The following is a 19144-nucleotide window of genomic DNA, read 5'->3' as shown; positions in this document are numbered from 1 at the left end:
AGGTGGGAATTGGGGCAGGTGAGCTGTAACATCGAGTGCAGACATAGGTGGACTAAGGCTAGCTTTCAACATGACTGATTTAAATTCCCGGGAGGCTGATGAAGGAAATGGTAGAGCTGGGGAGGAAGATTGTGCATACAGTGCTTGATCTCTGGAACACGGCTTTTCCTACATGTGCTGCCTTCATTAGGAGTCACTCTGGATGGCTATGAACTGGATGGTGTGCTGTCACCTATTCTTTAGAATAACAATAGAAAACTTTAAAAAGATGAAATATTTGTATATAATTGTTGTCTTCAGCTTTCAGCTACACTCCCCAATCCTCTCCCAGAAAAAGCAGCCCATCCTGAAGCAGGCAATGCCTGTAACAAGACCAAGGAAGATAGAGCAAGGTCCTTCCTCGCGCTCAGCTTCTATTCCCAGTTGTCACTTTGACCATGCAGGTGGCAGGTGAAGTTGTCTGAGGTGTGAAGCACAGGAATAACACCAGAGGAGAAACTGCCACTTGTGCACTTTGAGATGTGATCGTGACACATGCAATGGTGCAGTGTGACAAACAGAGAAGGGGTAAAGGGAAGCAAGCTAACCATCAGGAGGCATGAAAGCAGTACAAGATGCAGTGCCATAAATACAGCATTCCAATGTGAGCCCCTTTTTGTATCTATCAGGCAGTGCTCAGAGAGTCTCTGATGTGTGAAGGTCGCTTGCCAAGGGCCAGAGGTACAAGCAGTGTAACTGGAGGGACTCGATTTCTTTCAGCTCATGGAGCTCTGTCAGACATGGGGACTGAACAGGGCAAGAGAGTCCCCTCAGAGCCCATGGTTTTGTGGGTGTCTGGTTTGCTGAAGTGAGCCCTACTCAGATCCTCCTCCAGCAAGGGAAACTCTTCCTTTCTCCATTTCTCCATGGACTCCAGGGCCTAGGATTCCTGAGGGTCACTCTTAGCACTAAAGCCAGAGGTGGCCTTTTCTGTGTCCTTTCTCTCCAGGCCTCTTGGCCCATTTAGCAGCAGGCCCGTATTTTCCCTAGTCAGCCTTTTGTTCCTGATGTATTGTTGTATTGTATTTTAAATAATTATTTATTATTATTTTTTTCAGGAAGGTAAGAGTAAAAATTCAGAAAGAAATAAATGAAAAGCACATGTTTCATGCCAAGTACATGGGAATGACAAGTGACTGCACACAGAGCAGGTTTTGGCACTGACATTGTACCCATTGAGGAAGTTTCCTCAGTGCCTCCTTGAGCTCCTTGTTCCTCATGCTGTAGACAAGGGGGTTCAGTGCTGGAGGCACCACTGAGTACTGAATGGCCAGTACAGAGGGATCCAGAGCTGGGAAGGATATGGAGGGGGGAAAGGGGAGAGAAAGTGGCTAAGGGTGACATTTCACTGCCTGTGTGACCAGCGGTAGGAGTCAGACCCAACCAAATGGGTATCATGACCTCTAATCCCTCCAGGGGACTGCAGATGATTGCACAGTCCAGGGCACCTGGACTGCAGAGCATTTCCAAGGGTGCTCGTTGTGTCCAGCTGTGCCTATACATCCTGCCCCTGGTATCTGATAGATGGTGACCCAGAGGGCTCTCCGTTCTCCCTTCTTCCTGACAGTTGAGTCCTCCTGAGACTGCAGAGTCCTCTTTTGCCTGCGAATACCCAGTGCTTTACCTCTAAGAAACTCCATCTTTGAGGACCTCTCCCTTTATGAGGCTCTACTCACAGTCCATCCAGGCATATGCTGTCCCAGGAGGATCTCTGTGCTCTCCTGACACCGCCAGCTTCCCCTCCATGAGAACAGCCGTCTGACGCTGTGCCTTAATACGTAGGAGAGCTGTGCATGTGTAAATCCATGACCATTCAGTGTCTCCACTATCCTTGGACTCTGATAGGTGAATTCCCAAACCAGCCCTTGGTCTCTGAAAGGTCATTACATGATTCTGAGCTCTGTGTTGCTGAACCCATGGAGAATCCTGTGCAGCAGGCCCTTGAGGGGTGCAAGTCCTTGGGCCTATTCTTGACACCAGCTTTTGAGGAAAAGCCCAGCTTTCACACACTGTACTGATAGAAATTACTTTATTACAGAGACACTGTTAGGGAGCCAGTCCTTGTCCAGCATTCCACACAATTTAGGGTATTAGGTGAGACAGAGCAGACACCGTAAAAAGGGGAATGAATACAAGTAGTTGTGTAGGAACACGATAACAATTATTATCACTAGTAAAAGTCATAATAAAAATAACATGAAGAAACAGTGCTCAGTCCAGTTATGGGATACAGAAAGAGTCATTTGTGGAGAGATGTGGAAAAATTACCACTGCTTAAAAAGGTCCATGAAATCACTTTCCTAATGGCATCCTTGAGCTCCTTGTTCCTCATGCTGTAGATGAGGGGGTTCACTGCTGGAGGTACCACCGAGTACAGAACAGCCAGCACCAGATCCAGAGATGGGGAGGAAATGGAGGTGGGCTTCAGGTAGGCAAATGCACCTGTGCTGAGAAACAGGGAGACCACGGCCAGGTGCGGGAGGCACGTGGAAAAGGCTTTGTGCCGGCCCTGTTTTGACGGTATCCTCAGCACAGCAGCCAAGATCTGCGCGTAGGACACCACAATGAAAATAAAACACCCAAAGATTATACAGATACTAACCACAATAATCCCAGCTTCCCTGAGGTAGAAATCTGAGCAGGAGAGCTTGAGGATCTGGGGGATCTCACAGAAGAACTGCTCCACCACATTGCCTTGGCAGAGGGGTAGGGAAAATGTGTTCCCGGTGTGCAAGAAAGCATAGAGAAAGCCACTGGCCCAGGCAGCTGCTGCCATTCTGACACAAGCTCTGCTGCCCAGCAGGGTCCCGTAGTGCAGGGGTCTGCAGATGGCAACGTAGCGGTCGTAGGCCATGACCGTGAGGAGAGAATACTCCGTTGATACGAAGAAAAGGAAGAAAAAGACCTGCCCAGCACATTCAAAGTATGAAATGGCCCTCATGTTCCACAGAGAATTGTGCACGGATTTGGGAACAGTCGTGGAGATGCAGCCAAGGTCGATGAGGGAGAGGTTGAGGAGGAAGAAGTACATGGGGGTGTGGAGGCGGTGGTCGCAGGCTACGGCTGTGATGATGAGGCCGTTGGCCAGGAGGGCAGCCAGGTAGATGGCCAGGAAGAGTGAGAAGTGCAAGAGCTGCAGCTCCCGCGTGTCTGAGAACAGCAGGAGAAGGAACTCATTGAGGGAGCTGCTGTTGGACATCTGAGGTATTGGGCTCAGGAAAACTGTGTAGGGAAGAAAAGGCAATAATACCTTAGAAGAATTTTCTCTGAAATAAACTTTCCATTTTTCATAGAAATCCTTCTCAATCCCGTCTGAACTCTCAGTAATTTCTTCTTCGCACGCATTTAACTCTGCTCTCCCTCTAAGTTCAAGGTGGATATGTGATGGAGAGAACAGGACACTGCTACTGACATGGCAAAGACTCTGTGCACTGAATCCTGCCCTGGAGGGCACCTCACAACCCCAACAGGACAACAGAGACAGTCACATGCCCTGACAGCCACAGAGTCTCCTAAAGGAAGAGTCAACCCCTTTGCAGCCCCTCCAATGACGCTGCCCAGCACCCTGGGCACATTGCCCCTCTTCAGACACCTCCATGGCAGGACCTCAGGGTGAGTATCTGAATTTGTAGCTGAAGCCCCAGCTGACTGCCAGGACAAGAGCAGAAAGGAGAGGCAGGGAAATGAGGAGAAACACTGACTGCTGCCAAGGGAGGAGAGAGAGACAGAGCAGCACCGTCCCCAGGTTGCACCTCCCAGACAGTGTGGACTCCCAGGGCAGTGGTTCTCAGCCCTGTGCCTTGCAATGGGAAATGGGCACATGGCAGGAGAGAGGCAGCTCTGCTGTTCTGGAAATCTGACTGCAGAGGAGGTCAGAAATGCCCTGGAGTCCTTCCCCGTGAGAGCAGAGTGAGACTAAGCACAATGAGAATGAGGAGAGCTGCAAAGGGGATATCGCTGCTGCCCACAGGTGAAAAGGCAGTTGAAGGAATATTCTGGGGTCCTCGCAGGCCTATTTATCCCTCAGAGCAGCACTGCAGAACTCTCCTTCAGGCATCTAAACCTAAAATGTCCCATTCATTTGCTGCCTTGTCAAGGATACAAAACAAAATCCTAGCCTCTGGATATTGCCTTCCCTTTCATAGAAGCTTCCCAAGAGTGTCCTCCTGAAAAGCCCCTTCCAGATAGGTTGTGTGGGTGAGGCTGAGCTGTGAGCAGCCCTGACCCCACACAGCAGCCTCTCAGCAGGAGAATGAACCTGCCCAGGGGGGATCTCTCCTCCCACCCAGAGCTTCTCCCTGCAGCGCCCTGGCAGGCTGAGTGCTGATCCTCACAGAATCACTGCCCCAGGCACACAGCACCCTGGGGCGCATGGACACTCCTCTGAAGAACAGTGCTCTGAAGAATCTGTGTGCCCACATTGCCTTCACTGTCCTGCACCAGCTCCAGAAGAAGCAGCCATGATGGCCTGACCTTGTGATGCTGGGACAGGGAATTTCTGTTCTGAAGCATCTCCTCATATGCAAAGTAGAAGCGGGGAGAACAGTCCTCAAAAAGAGAAAAGTCATCAGTTGGAGGGGTGCTGCAGACCCCTCCAGAAACATCAGCAGCATTACCCTGCAGCCGGTGACTTACCGTGTCACAGATTGCTCCCACCATGAGCTCTGCTCTGTCCTCCCACTCCACGCTGCCTTTCACCTCTCTGTCCTCTCTCCTCTGCTGTCTGCAGCAGCAGGCAGTGCCCGCAGCCCTGCTGCTCTTGGCACAGGAGCTGCTCCTGCACTCGGCTGTCTCTGGGCAGTGCTGACAGGTTGCCACGAGCTGCAGCCCAGCTGAATTCATGAATTACTCTGTCCCTTGGGATTCCTCCCTCTGGGATATGCTCCATCAAGTAGAGTAACCTGTTTTCCTTCTCTAAAGAGTACAGGGATACAGATTCCAACATTGCAATTTATTTCATCAGATAATGATTATCTACCAAAGTTAGAAATGTCCCATGGGAAGTCCTGATTCACATTTCTTAACTAGGCAGGACACCCAGACAGGGATAAGAAGGGAGCTTGTTGATACATGGTGCATATATGATTCAGAGGACTTATTCAGATGGCTTATTGGGGCTCCACATGTCTGTTCAGAAGCGCCAGGTTTGGAGAAGGATTCAGCTAACTCATGAACTCCACAAATACATGGCAGGTGGGATTCCCCCTTAGCAGGCTAAGCATGCACATGATCTGCTTGCAAGCTCCTGGCCTAAAGGTCCTAATGGAATCACTGGAGATAGAGCTTCAGCGGGAGGCCAGGGCAGGAATTTCCTTGGTCATCTCTAATGACCCTGGATGCCTTCTATCCTACTAGAGCAGCCCTCACAATAAAGCTGAGGGACAGGCAGATCCCTACAGCTCAAAAAGCTGATCTATTCCAGTGGAGACCGTTTATAGATTCACAGAATAGTTGAGGTTGGAAGGAGCTTTGCAGATGATCTAGTTCAAACCGCTTGGTCAAGCAGTGTCACCTACAGCACGATGCACAGGATCCTGTCCAGGCAGGTCTGGAATATCTGTAGAGAAGGAGACTCCACAACCTTTCTGGGCAACCCCTGCCAGTGCTCTGTCACCTTCACAGTCAAGATGCTTTTCCTCAAATTCAGGCAGAACTTCCTGTGCTCCAATTTGTGTCTGTTGCCTCTTGTGCCATCACTAGTCACCACTAAAAAGAGTCTGGGCCATCCTCTTCTGCCCTTTTCATCCTCCCTTCAGGTATTTGCACACCCTGATAAGATCCCCTCTCAGCCTTCTCCAGGCTAAAACAGGCCCAGTTCTTTCACTTTCTCCTCATGGAGAGATGCTCCAGCTCAATGATCAACTTTAGACATAGATAGACATATACTGGGCTCTCTCCAGTAGCTTCATGTCCCTCTTGTACTGCGGAGCCCAGCACTGGACACAGGACTCGAGGGGTGGCCTCCCCAGGACTTAGTAGAGAGGGAGGATGACCTCCCTTGTCCTCCTGACAACAGTCTTCCTACTACACCCCAGAAGACCACTGGCCTTGGCAGCAAGGGGACATTGCTGGCTCATAAGCAAGCTTCAAGGGGGCTTGAGTGAGAGAAGGCACCTTTCTCTGATTGCAAGGGACATTTGGAGATCATCTACTCAGATGATGGTCAAGTCAATGTTTGTAAGCACCTGGGAGGCCAGCAGCAGGCACATGGCACTGCTCCTGCTTGGGAGGGGGGTCACATTGTCTGTGCTCCTGACTGGACAGCACCAGGCATTAGCAGGTCCATACATGTCTGTGAGGGTGACCGTGAGCTCTGCTCTTTGCTGAGTCCCGGGCAGGCCAGCAAGAGGCACCTGGCTGGGCAGTTCCTTGGGAGGTCCCTGCTGGCAGAGCAGCTGCGAGGCCAGCGCTGGCCCATGGCTGGGGACGGGCTCTGAGGCCGCTCCTGTCCCAGCAGCAGCGCGGCCGGCAGCGGGGTCTGGTGCAGACACGCGGGGAGGTCCCTTGTGTGCGCGGAGCTGCCGGGGCAGCAGCAGGCGCTGCCTGTGAGGCCAGGAGTGTCTCAGCAGCGGGCAGGGACACGGAGGCCATTGCGGGGACGCTGCCGGGAGGCCCCTGCTCTCTGCAGGGCTGGCTCTGTGCTGACGCGTGGGCGTCGGCTGGTGACGTCACTGCTGCCGCAGCCCCTGATAGGCCAGGCCGTGCGGCTGGTTGTGACGTCAGCAGCCCCTTCCTGGCCGGGGCGGCTCTGCCGAGGAACCTGGTGTCCCTGCAGCCCGCGGCGGCAGCAGCCCACGCTGGGCTGTGCGCGAGCGAGGTCCCCCTGCCCGAGGAGCTGCTGGGCCAGCAGGAGGCTCACGGCGGGTGCTGGCGCTGAGGTCGCTGCTGCCAGAGCAGTGAGGGGCCAGCAGCAGCGGCGGGGACGAGAGTGTTTGCTGAGGGTGCCCCGTGGAGGGGCTGACACCTGCGGAGCTCTGCAGCCCTGGAGAAAGGCAGCTCCTTAATCAAGAGGAGGGAGATGGAGCACTTAGCACCAGGAATTTGTGCTGCTGTGAGCATGATCTTCTCTGGCAAACGTCGACAAGGAGCAGAGATGTGCAGCGAGCTACCATTGGACCAGGGAATCCAGCAAGATCTTTCAGGCTGCTAAATGAACCCAGTGCCCAAGTAAGCATGGTGTAACAAGAGCAGTGGCATTAGTAATTTATGACTCCCAGGCTGTTTGTGCTGCAGTAATTCCCTTCCCTGTCTGATGGGTGAGCTAATGTAGACTCGGCTGAATTGCACTCTGAAGATGTGGTAAGGGAAACGATGGGCACTGTCTCCAGCAGCAAGTTCACAGAATCACAGAGTGGTTAACATTGGAAGGGACCTCTAGAGATCATCTAGCCCAATGCCCCTGCTCAAGCAGGGAAACCTAGATCATGTGGCACAGGGTGGCATCCAGGTGAGTTTTGAAGATCTCCAGAGCAGGAGACTCCACAACCTCTCTGGGCAGCCTGTTCCAGGGCTCTGGCACCCTCACAGTAAAGTTCTTCCTCACATGGAGATGGAACTTCCTGTGTTTCAACTTGCATCCATAATCCCTTGTCCTGTCACTGGCCACCAGCAAGGAGAGTTTGGCCCCATGCTCCCTACAGTCACCCCTAAGGTACTTACTTCTCTGTGTTGATCAGATCTCCTGTCAGTCTCCTCTTCTCCAGACTAAACAGGCCCAGCTCACTTAGTCTTTCCTCATACGATAGATGCTCCAGTCCCTTAATAATCTTTGTCGCTTTATGCTGCACCCTCTCTAGAAGCTCCATGTCCCTCTCATACTGCAGAGCCCAGAACTGCACATAATACTCCAGGTGAGGTCTCACCAGAGCTGAGGAGAGGGAACAACATCTGCTGGCAACACTCCTCCTGATGCAGGCCAGGATGCCATTGGCCTTCTTGGCCACAAGGGCACATTGCTGAATCATGGTTAACTCCTTGTCAACCAGGATTCCCAAATCCCTGTCTGCGGAGCTGCTTTCCAGCAGGTCAACCTCTAGTCTATTACTGGTGTCTGGGGTTATTGCTCCCCAGGTGCAGGACCCTGCATTGTCCGTGTAATGTGATGCTGGGCTATATTTCTAAATGCCTCTGCCTTTGCCTCTGCCTTTTTTTCTCCTCTACATTGCTCTATTAGCCTGGAGCTAAGTAAGGAGATCCCAGTGTACCCAAGGGGTATTTGCTGGTTTGAGTGTCCTGAGGTATCTGATAGTTTTAGTGAGTATCAGAATGGCCCATCCTTATGCTTGGCAGGTCTGTCCTTAAAGACCTGCTGGCTTTCCTGAGCTCTGATGTCCTTGAGAGCTGCCTCCCCTGGGATCCCCCACCAGTCCCCTGAACAGGCCAGGAACTCGGCTCTTCTGAAGCCCAGTCTCCATTTTGCTACTGTCCTTCTGCACTCCCCTCAGCATTAGGCACTCCAGATTCTCATGGTCACAGTAGGCAAGGTAGACACTGACTATCCCATCCCTGATCACTTAGTCATGTTTGAAATGTCCAGATACCAGAAAGCATCGTCCTTATCAGCCCATCTGGCAGCTGTGCAAAAAAGTTCTCCTTGATGCCCTCCAGAAGTCTCCCAGACTGCTTTCACCCTGCAGTTTGCCTTTCCAGGTCGTGATAGGGGGATTAAAGTCTGCCCAACAAGAACCAGGGCCAGTGATCCACAAACTCTTTTTATACTGCTGAGAAATAGGAGAGCTCCCTCCTGAGATGCTCACCCACAAGCTCTCACTTCAAACCTTGCCTCTTCCAAGGAGGAGCTCCACACATGCAATTTGCTCCATCACACAAAAGGCATCCTCCCTCATCTTCCATTGATCATCATTCCAATGATATTTCTGGCCTGTGACAGCTTGCACATCTTCATGTGCTCCTGCCTCTACTTCAGACAGCCTACACTTGCATGTATTTGGGCTATAGAGCTTCAGCTGTGGCACAGAGAACAGAATGGTCACAGAGAAACCTGTTACCAAGAGGCAAAGACACTGGGTGTGCAATGGCCCAGTTCAGAGCAGAGCCATGCCATCATATATAGCAGGAACAATGCAATGGTGGAAGCAGCTTCCCACTAAGAAAGTGAATCCAGCAGTGTCCAAGGCCAGGAAGACACAGAGCTGGGCCATTGAGAAACAGCAGGAAAGGGGGTTCTGCCTGAGGCGACTCTATGGCTATACTGGACCTATGACAGACTTCTTGCACAAATCTCCAGGAAGGACAAGGTGCCCCTGCCAATGTCCATGGACCTTGACAGCGTGTGATCCAGACACACTGAGGTCCTCATTAGCCCAGTCCCTGTTCATATAATATGATGGAGTGAGCAGAAGTTGAGGGGAGGAGAGCAAGAAGGTTTTGAGAGAGAAAAGAGTCTCAAGATACCTTGGTGTGATGTGCCTCTGATTTTTGCAGCACACATAGATGTAGACGGGATGGACTTTCCCTACAGACAGTGCTGGATTTCATTTGTTTGGGTTCAGGATGGAACCATAGGATTCCCTGGAGCACTTGCCCAGCAAGCGCTCCAAAGGGGATAGTTTCCCTGTAGGTCCTATCTGCTAGAGACATATGGTTGAGCTGGACAACCCAGGCATCTGACAAGGCTCTTCCAGCACTTTTCAACGCCATCAAATCAAGTGTCTGCGCTGAATTACAAGAGCTGCTGGTTAATACTAGAATCTTCCTACGCCTCAGCTGGAGTGAGTCGAGCTCTAGTTGTGTTTGGCACCAGGAGGTCATTTCAGATAGCCAAGAAAATTCCCTACCTGATCCTCACCTCATCCTCTAGGATGATGCAGGTCCCCCAGTTCCTGCATCAGAGCAAGCAGGCACTGACACCACAACTGTCTGTGGCACATCTGCTTTGGACCACATCTGTCTCTTCAACTGTCACCAGATATCTCTGTGTAAGAGGATGACTCTTCCATCTCCAATGATTATCAATGGTTATCAATGATTATCCATCTCCAATGATTATCCCAATAATTACAGTGGGAGCTTAGAGCACACATGCACACCTCTGTGTTGTGCTCACTTTGTTTTTGGCAAGGGGAATCCCACCGATGGCATCTGTGGAATTTACAGGTATAATCTGAATATCTCTTCAGACCTGGGCCTGGGGGCCTGAATTCTGTAATGCCCAAGTTGATTAATCCTAATCAAAACCTGAACCATGTCTAAGTGAGTTGGCTTTTGTCCCACCTAGGTGCCCCTGTCTGGTGGAGAGATGAAAATCATTCTTCCAGAGTGGGACATTCACAACTTTCATAGCTCCTCATCCTCTGATGAAATAAATTGCAATGTTGGAACTTCTCTCCACTCACGAGAAAAGGAAAACAGATGATTATTTTAGTTTGCTTGAGGGAACATTTCCCAGGAGGAGGGGGCACAAGGGACAGAGAAATTGGTGAGTTCAGCTGTTCCTCTGCTCCTGAGCGGGGCCAGGCTCCTGGGACGGAGGCAGCTCGTGGCAGCCTGGCAGCACTGCCCAGAGACAGCCGAGTGCAGGAGCAGCTCCTGTGCCAAGAGCAGCAGGGCTGCGGGCACTGCCTGCTGCTGCGGACAGCAGAGGAGAGAAGGCAGCGAGAGGGGAACGGCAGCGTGGAGTGGGAGCAGAGCTCATTGTGGGGGAATCTTCACAGCTCTTGAAACAGTGAGTGTCTGTAGGGCAATGCTGCTGAGGTTCCTGGAGGGGGTGTCTGCATCCCAACCAAACCATGGCTCATAGGATTTTAAATGGTCTCTTTCCTTGAGTAAGCAGGACATAGCAGGAGGAGGAGATGCTTCAGAGCAGGAATTCCCTGACACATGGTCAGAGGATCAGGGTATGCTTCTCTTGGGTATGGCACTTGAACACAGGGCTGTAGGGCTGTGAAGGCAGGGAGTGCACCAAGGTCTGCCTGGGGCTGTGATTCAGAGCAGTGTCCCTGTACCTCATGGTGCTGTTTGCCCAGGGCAGTGACTCTGCCACCTGTGAGGGTCAGCACACAGCCTCTCCAGGGAGCTCCCTGTGCTGCTGTGGGGAGAAGCTTTGGGTGGGAAGAGATCCCTGGCAGGGCAGGTTCTTTCTGCCTTTGATAGGTGCTGCAGGGGTCAGGTTCTGCTCACAGCTCCAGCACATGTGCAGGACATGTCTGAGGGGTCCTTTCAAGAGGAAAAGCAAGAGAAGAGCTGCTTGAAGGAGAAGGAGCTTTCCTTCAGGTCTCTGCACTTTCACTTTCCTCATTTCGATAGGGAGAATGAAGGAACAAGTTTTCTGTTTTGGCAATGAGCTGGGAGTTGTAAACCTTCCCTCTGAGAGATTAATAGGTCTGTGAGAAACGTCAGTGAGCTGCTTCATCCCCACTTTAGTCTAAAGGCAGCATCAGCATCTTCTTTGCAGCATCCTAGGACTTTATGTGACCTGCTCATTTCAACCTGCAAACACAGAGCCGGCCCTGGACATTCCCAGAGGTTTCTGTAGGGCAGAACTGAGCACCCAGAGGGTGACATGGGATCTTTGAGCAGTGACAGGGACAAGACACTGGGACAGAGAAAGAGCTGCCAGCAGGGACAGCTGCAGGCAGCAGAGATGGGCAGGGAAGGAGAAGGAACTGCAGGGCATGGGACTCTGGCTGAACTCTGCAGCCAGAGCTGTGGCAGAGGAGAGGGGCATCTCTCTGGTGCCTCCCCACCAAGGGGCTGAGAGGGGCAGTGCTGCAATGTCCCCCTCTGCAAGGTGCCATACCCTGCTGGTAAAGCGAAGGTTTTCCAGAATGCCTCTCTGTCCCTCTCCTTGCCTCCCTTGGCAACAGGGTCATGGTGTTGCTCCTTAATCCTTCTCCTGTCCATGCTGCTCCTGTTCTTGCTCTCTGCTTCCTGTGCTTGTGAGTATTCAGCTGCAGTTCAGGCACCAAAGCTACAAGTAGTGGAAAAGAGGGATTTCCAAGGGAGTGAGTTCTCCGCAGCCCCATTCTGTCCTGTGGAGCTCCAGGAAATGCAGTACAGGGAAATGAGTGGACTATGCCTTAAGGAAAGTCCATCTTAAATCCTGACAATCATTTGGCTGTTATCCTGTGGTGTCCTGCAGGCTGCCACCTGCCCTCCAGAAAGCCTCTGCTGTCTCATGGCATATCTGTGGTATCTCAGCGACCCATGCGGAACCTATGGAAATACTGATATTTTGGAAGTGATGGTGGGAGGCTGTAAATGGGGAGCAGAAAAGGGTCTTGTGTGTTGTTTGCTAGAAGGGGAGTCTGAAGACTTCCCTCAGGTGCACGTAGAAAGGGTGAGAAGGTCAGAGATGGGCACTCTGAAACCAGACTCTGCTCTCAGCAGGGGCTGCTCTCTTTTTAGAGTAACATCATTTTCTACCTAGCAGAGGCATGAGCCTAAGAGATCTGGGTATGAGACAAATAGATAGATAAAAAAATTAATTAATTTGTTTATTTTCCTTTTAAGAGTGTCCTCTTAACTTGTCTCTGTCTGTTTTTTCCTTGGTGAGTCCCCCATATTTATAGGGAGGAAATGTCCAACAGCAGCTCCCTCAACGAGTTCCTCCTCCTGCCATTCTCAGACACGCGGGAGCTGCAGCTCTTGCACTTCTCGCTCTTCCTGGCCATCTACCTGGCTGCCCTCCTGGCTAACGGCCTCATCATCACAGCCGTAGCCTGTGACCACTGCCTCCACACCCCCATGTACTTCTTCCTCCTCAACCTCTCCCTCCTTGATCTTGGCTGCATCTCCACCACTGTTCCCAAATCCATGGCCAATTCTCTCATGGACAGCAGGGACATTTTCTACTTGGGTTGTGCTACCCAGATCTTTTTCTTTGTCTTCTTTATCTCAGCAGAGTATTGTCTCCTCACAGTCATGGCCTATGACTGCTACGTTGCCATCTGCAGACCCCTGCACTATGGGACCCTCCTGGACAACAGAGCTTGTGTCAAAATGGCAGCAGCTGCCTGGGCCAGTGGTTTTCTCTATGCTCTTCTGCACACTGGGAACACATTTTCCCTACCCCTCTGCCAAGGCAATGAGGTGGAGCAGTTCTTCTGTGAGATCCCCCAGATCCTCAAGCTCTCCTGCTCAGATGCCTACCTCGGGGAAGTTGGAGTTAGTGTGGTTAGTCTTTGTTTAGCGTTTGGATGTTTCGTTTTCATTGTGGTGTCCTATGTGCAGATCTTGAGAGCTGTGCTGAGGATCCCGTCAGAGCAGGGCCGGCACAACGCCTTTTCCATGTGCCTCCCACACCTGGCTGTGGTCCTCCTGTTTGCCAGTACTTCATTTTTTGCCTACCTGAAGCCCCCCTCCATCTCCTCCCCAGCTCTAGATCTGGTCCTGGATCAGTGCCTCCTGCACTGAACCCCCTCATCTACAGCTTGAGGAACAAGGAGCTTAAAGCTGCACTGAGGAAACTGGTTCAGTGGGTACAATGCCAAGACCATCTGCATCTACTGCACGACTGACGATGTGCATCTACTCATCCCCAGGGTAGCTGGCATTAAGGGTCTTCCTTCCTTCCTCCCTTCCTCCCTTCCTCCCTTCCTCCCTTCCTCCCTTCCTCCCTTCCTCCCTTCCTCCCTTCCTCCCTTCCTCCCTTCCTCCCTTCCTCCCTTCCTTCCTTCCTTCCTTCCTTCCTTCCTTCCTTCCTTCCTTCCTTCCTTCCTTCCTTCCTTCCTTCCTTCCTTCCTTCCTTCCTTCCTTCCTTCCTTCCTTCCTTCCTTTTCCTTCCTCCCTCCCTCCCTCCCTCCCTCCCTCCCTCCTTCCTTCCTTCTCTCCCTCCCTTCCTCCCTTCCTCTCTTCCTTTCTCCCTCCCTCCCTCCTTCCTTCCTCTCTTCCTCCTCCCTCCTTTCCTTCCTCCCTCCCTTCCTTCCTCCCTCCCTTCTTTCCTCCCTCTCTCCCTCCCTCCCTTCTTTCCTTCCTCCCTTCCTCTCTTCCTCTCTCCCTGCCTTCCTTCCTCTCTTCCTCTCTTCCTTCCTCTTCCTTCCATCCTCTCTTCCTTTCTTTCTCTCATCCTCTATCTCTGTCTCTCTCGTTCTCTCTCTTTCTCTCTTTCTGTCTGTCTTCCTTTTCCTGCTTAAAGATAAAATGATTCAATTGGTAATATTTCAGCAACAGTAAGCTGCCCATCCTTCTACTCAAGTAATATCTAATTTCTCTCAGACAACTCCTGTGATTTCGGCATTCTTGCTTTAATAATGAGGTTTGTGCACAAGTTTCTGAATTCATCCCACTTCTCCACAGGTGTTACCCGTGTCTTTCTGACCCAGAGGTCTTCTTTAAATGTGTCTATCATTGTGTCAGAGCTGTTGTTCCCCTAATTAAAGGGTATGTTTTCAGTGGATCTTGTGGACTGGGCTCTTCTTCCAAAGCTGGTGCCAAGAATTTGCTCCATGACGTTCAGCCTGAAAGATGCTTGTTACTTTTCTGGGGCTCTTCATGGGCCCAATGCAATGAGCTCCTGGGGGGATATGTTAGGGAATAAGGACTGGATACAGTTCTCACCTGTGAGTGCTCGGTGCTCCTGATAGTGATGAATGGCCAAGTAGTATCTGCCTGGGACTGTCCCCCGTATGGTGGCCTATGACCACATTGGGGACCTTGCAGGCACAGGGAAAGGAGCTTCAAGAGCTGCCCATGACAGCTTATACCTGAAGTCATGGTCTGAGTCTAGGGACACATGAACACAGCCTGAGCCATTTTATATGGCCTGTGATTGCTCAGAGCCGCATTCACAGATAGAAGCCCCTTGACACGGTGTTCTCAGGTACAATGACGCCTGTCCAGCTGGGTCTGTGTCCAACCATGAGCACAACAACTGCAGAGTCACCCTGTGACCCCAGAGCACCACAGCCCACTCACTCTGCAGAGCAACACCAGCATCTCGGGGTCCTGCAGGGAGCACTGGGGAGGCTCCAGGACCTTCCAGGCAGACCATAACTCAGGAATTAACCTGGGGAAGGGTTTTCTAGGGAGCAGGGATATCCCTGGGGAAGGGGAAAAGGAGCAATTGTGCTCTTAGAAGGAGGAATAAATGGGGAAAAGAAATATGTTTCTCTGCATGTCTGCTAGGGGCTGGCTGCTGTGTCCCTGGCAGCAGGAGGTGCCAGCAGAGCCCCAGGGCAGGGAGCCTTGTGCTGGAGAGAGCAGCAGGTCCAGGGAGGTGATCCAGCAGGTCCAGCAGGTCCAGGGAGGTGATCCTGCCCCTCTACTCAGCCCTGGTGAGGCCGCATCTGGAGTACTGTGTCCAGTTCTGGGCTCCACAGTACATGAGGGATGTGGAGCTGCTGGAGAGAGTCCAGCGCAGGGCTACAAGGATGATCAGGGGCCTGGAACATCTGCCCTGTGAGGAGAGGCTGAGGGAGCTGGGCCTGTTCAGCCTGGAGAAGAGAAGGCTGAGAGGGGATCTAATCAGTGTATATAAATACCTCAAGGGAGGGAGTGCATAGGACGGGGATGGTCTCTTTTCAGTGGTGGCCACTGATAGGACTAGAGGAAATGGCCGGAAACTGAAACATCAAAAATTCCATGGGAACTTAAGGAAAAATTTCTTAACAGTGAGGGTGACAGAGCACTGGAACAGGCTGCCCAGAGAGGTTGTGGAGTCTCCTTCTCTGGAGATCTTCAAAACCCGCTTGGATGCAGTCCTGTGCCACGTGCTTTAGGTGTCCCTGCGTATGCAGGGGGGTTGGACTAGATGATCTCTAGAGGTCCCTTCCAACCCTAAGCATTCTATGATTCTATGATTCTATGAGAGGGGCTGGCATGGGGGCTGCAGGCAGCCTGGGGTAGGGAAGCTCTGGGATACAGGAACAAGAGGCAAAGAGTGTCACTGTCCTCTGTGTCCGTATGGGGCCAGTTCCAGCTTGGAGCCTGATAGGGCACCTGCCACACACAGCCCTGTCCCCTGGAGCTGCTGTGCCCACAGTGGGGCTGGGGCTGTGGGGTGAGTGCCCTGTGGTGGGCACTGCTGTGGGGCCACCCCCAGCCTGGTCTGCTCTGCTGGGTGGGCTGGGAGAGGGGCTGGGCTGGGCTGGAGAGGGTCCGGAGAGGAAAAGGACGTTTGCTGAGCTGGGTGTCCTTGGTTGCATGGACTGACTGTGAAGAGGCCACAGGGCATTTGTCACGGATTGGTCTCTCACTTTGGCCATTTCCAGCACTAGTCCAACATTGGACATTTGCAGGACTCAGCAGGGGCAGGTTGCTGAGGGTGGCTGCCCAAGCAGGAGGGCTGTGGTGGGCTGAGACACCAAGGGTTGTTGCTGGGTCCATACTGGGGAGACCTTTCCCCATCCTGGAGTGCACCCTGCCCCATGCGCTGCCTGCACATCAGGACCATGGGACACTTGTAGATCCTTCAGGATCTGAGGCTGCCCTCTTGGTCTTTTTCCTGAAGCAAGAGCCATGCAGAGATGCACCAGAAGCAGGGCATCTTCTCTGGGGGAAACTGAAGAGCGGGCTAAAGCAGTGAAGCAGGACTGGGACAAGCGTGTGCGTGAGGGCTGGTCCCTGCAGGTGGTCATTGGCCACAATGTTCCAGGCTGTTGGGCACACTCAGCTGCTCCCCGTGTGCCGCGCGACTCCCGCTGGGCCTGGCAGTGCTGCCTTCCAGCTCATCTGCCAACCACCTCCTTGTCTTCTTCCTTGCTTGTCCCGTTTTGCCAGGCACCATCCACTCATTCCCAACTGCGTAAGGGAACAAGAAATCCCACAGCCTGGAATTGGAATGGATAGATATTGCTGGAAAAGAACCATTGTTCCTTTGCAGGCCTGGCCTTGGAGGCTCCCTTCCATTCCAGAGAGCAATGCCTGCTCTCCTGAGGATGAGCTTGTCCTCTCCTGGCACTGCTGGAGTGCAGGCATTTAGAAGGGGAGCACCTGAGTGTGGAGCAGAGCTGCGGTCCCTGCTGCCTGTGGGAATGCTCCTTTGCTCAGTGATGTCCTACCTGCTTTTTCTCTGCCACAGTTTTCTCCCACAGATACAGCTTGAACAAAATAAATATAAAATAAAGAGGGGAAAACAAGGTATGAGAGTAAATAAAAGGAAAAGGAAAGGAAAAGAAAGGAAAAAGGAAAAAAAATTAAAAAAACAGTGAGAGGAAAAGGAATAAAAGAAAAGGAAAATAAGATAAAAAGAAGGCAAAAGGAGAAGAGAAACAAAGAGATTAAAAAAGAAACAGAAACACACAGGAAAAGAAAAGGACAAAGAAAAAGAATTAGAAAAAGTAAGCGAAGAAGAGGGAGAAGAAAAAGACCAAAAAGGAATAAAAATGGCGAAGAGGAAAAAAAGAGAAAAAGAAGAAAAAAGAAAAAGAACAGGAAAAAACAAAAAGATAGGAAAGGGATTGTACCATTCCCAGGGCTGCGTGTGAAGGGAAGTCCTAGAGGGAAAATTTGCTGGCCCTCCCTTGCCCCTAGGGGCTGGAATCTTAGGGCTACATACACACATCTGCGATGGGGATGATTTTTGTGCTTGAGCTCACTTGGAAACACGACATAAAACTTAAGCAATGATACAGGAATATATATTTAAACAATAACTATAAAAATAACAATATAATAAACACTAACAACAACAACAATAAAAACAATATCAATAACACTAACAACAATAATATCAACAATATCAACAATAACAAATATTACTATAAAAGTCTCCAAAGAAAAATCCACATAAGAGGTCATTGCTGGCCTCCCTGGGCCCAGCGCTTCTTGGCAGCAGCCAGGGTGAAGGGGAGCTTGGCCTGCAAGGGAAAAGGAGGCGTGAGCAGGGCCGAGGAGCGGCTCGGGGGCTCCCGTGGAGCAGAGGCTCCTTGGCGGCTGCGCGGGCTCTTTGGCAGCAGCGCTGCCGTCATTGGTGCCCTGGCAGAGGCTTGGCGTGGCCAGCGCAGCCCGGAGGCCGGCAGAGGGGCTGAGGCAGCAGGTGCCCAGGCCTTGGGCGCTCCTGCGCCCTGTGCAGCTCTGCCCCGGCGCCGCGGCCCGCCAGAGCGCCCGCACACCTGGGCCAGGCTCCCGCGCGGCTGCTCCCCAAAGGCAGCGCGGAGCAGCGCCAAGGGGCCGGGCACAGCCCCAGCTCTGCCCGTGCAGCCGGCAGCAGGGGCCATACCTGGGGGCTGCAGCCGGAGCTCTCCCAGTCCATGGGCTCCTCCTGGCTGCAGCCAACCAGGCCACTGCTCCCCCTCATCTGGAAGAGAGCAGGAGACCTTGGTGGGGACAGTGCTTGGGGAAGAGGAAGGACAAGTGCGTGCAAGGGTTCTTGGGGCCGTACCTGGCTGCTGCCATAACTGAGCCACTCCATAGGCTCGGGATCATTTCCGGCAGTCCCATCAATGCGCGGAATCTGCAAGATTGAAGTAGGTGTTTGCAGGGGAGGTGCCACAGGCAGGAAGTCCTACTCCCAGGGTCCCTCCTCCAGCCGTGGGAATCGGGAAATAGGGAAGGGGCCAGATCGGGCCCCAGGTCTACCCATGCAGCAGGGATACCTAACCCGCAGCAGGGACAATACCTGCAGGCCGCAAAAGGAGCTCTCCCACTCCATAGGCTCCTCATTGTTGGTGCGGCCAATCAGGCTATGGATGTCGGGAGTCTGGAAGAGAGCAGGGAGCTTGTGGGGACGGTCACGGTGGCAGCGCTGGCTCTGTGCGCGGGGCCTCGTGTCCCCAGTGTGCGCAGGGCGGGCGGTGCACAGAGCCAGGGCGCCAGGCTCAGGCAGCAGCCCCCGAGGCCTTGGCCGCTCCTGGCCCTGGCGCAGCTCTGCCCCAGCACCCAGGCCTGCCAGAGCTCCCTGCCACCTCTGCCACCAGCCCTGCGGCTGCTCTCGCAGAGCCAAGCGCCAGCCGTCCCCGCGCAGCCTCTGCCTGCGCACACAGTACCTGCACAGAGCTCTCCCATTCCGTCTCTTCAACTTCACATTTGTCCATTTTGTTTCACTCTCCTGAGTCTTCAACGGAATGGAATTGTTTACATTTGCAGCCATGAGCACCAAGTGTCGCGCAGTGGCTTTGGGGCCTCCCCTGGGAGGCATCGCGCAGGCTGCCCTGCAGCCCCGCAGCTCCCCTGCATCTTGTGGGCACCACGGGTGGCCCCTGGTGCT

This window comes from Tinamus guttatus, unplaced genomic scaffold (genome assembly GCF_059628265.1).
Source record: "Tinamus guttatus ecotype Peru unplaced genomic scaffold, ASM5962826v1 Tinamus_guttatus_pri_ptg000634l, whole genome shotgun sequence".
NCBI classification, from domain to species: Eukaryota; Metazoa; Chordata; class Aves; order Tinamiformes; family Tinamidae; genus Tinamus; species Tinamus guttatus.
The sequence above is the reverse complement of the archived record's forward strand: the minus strand, read 5'-3'. Positions refer to the sequence as shown.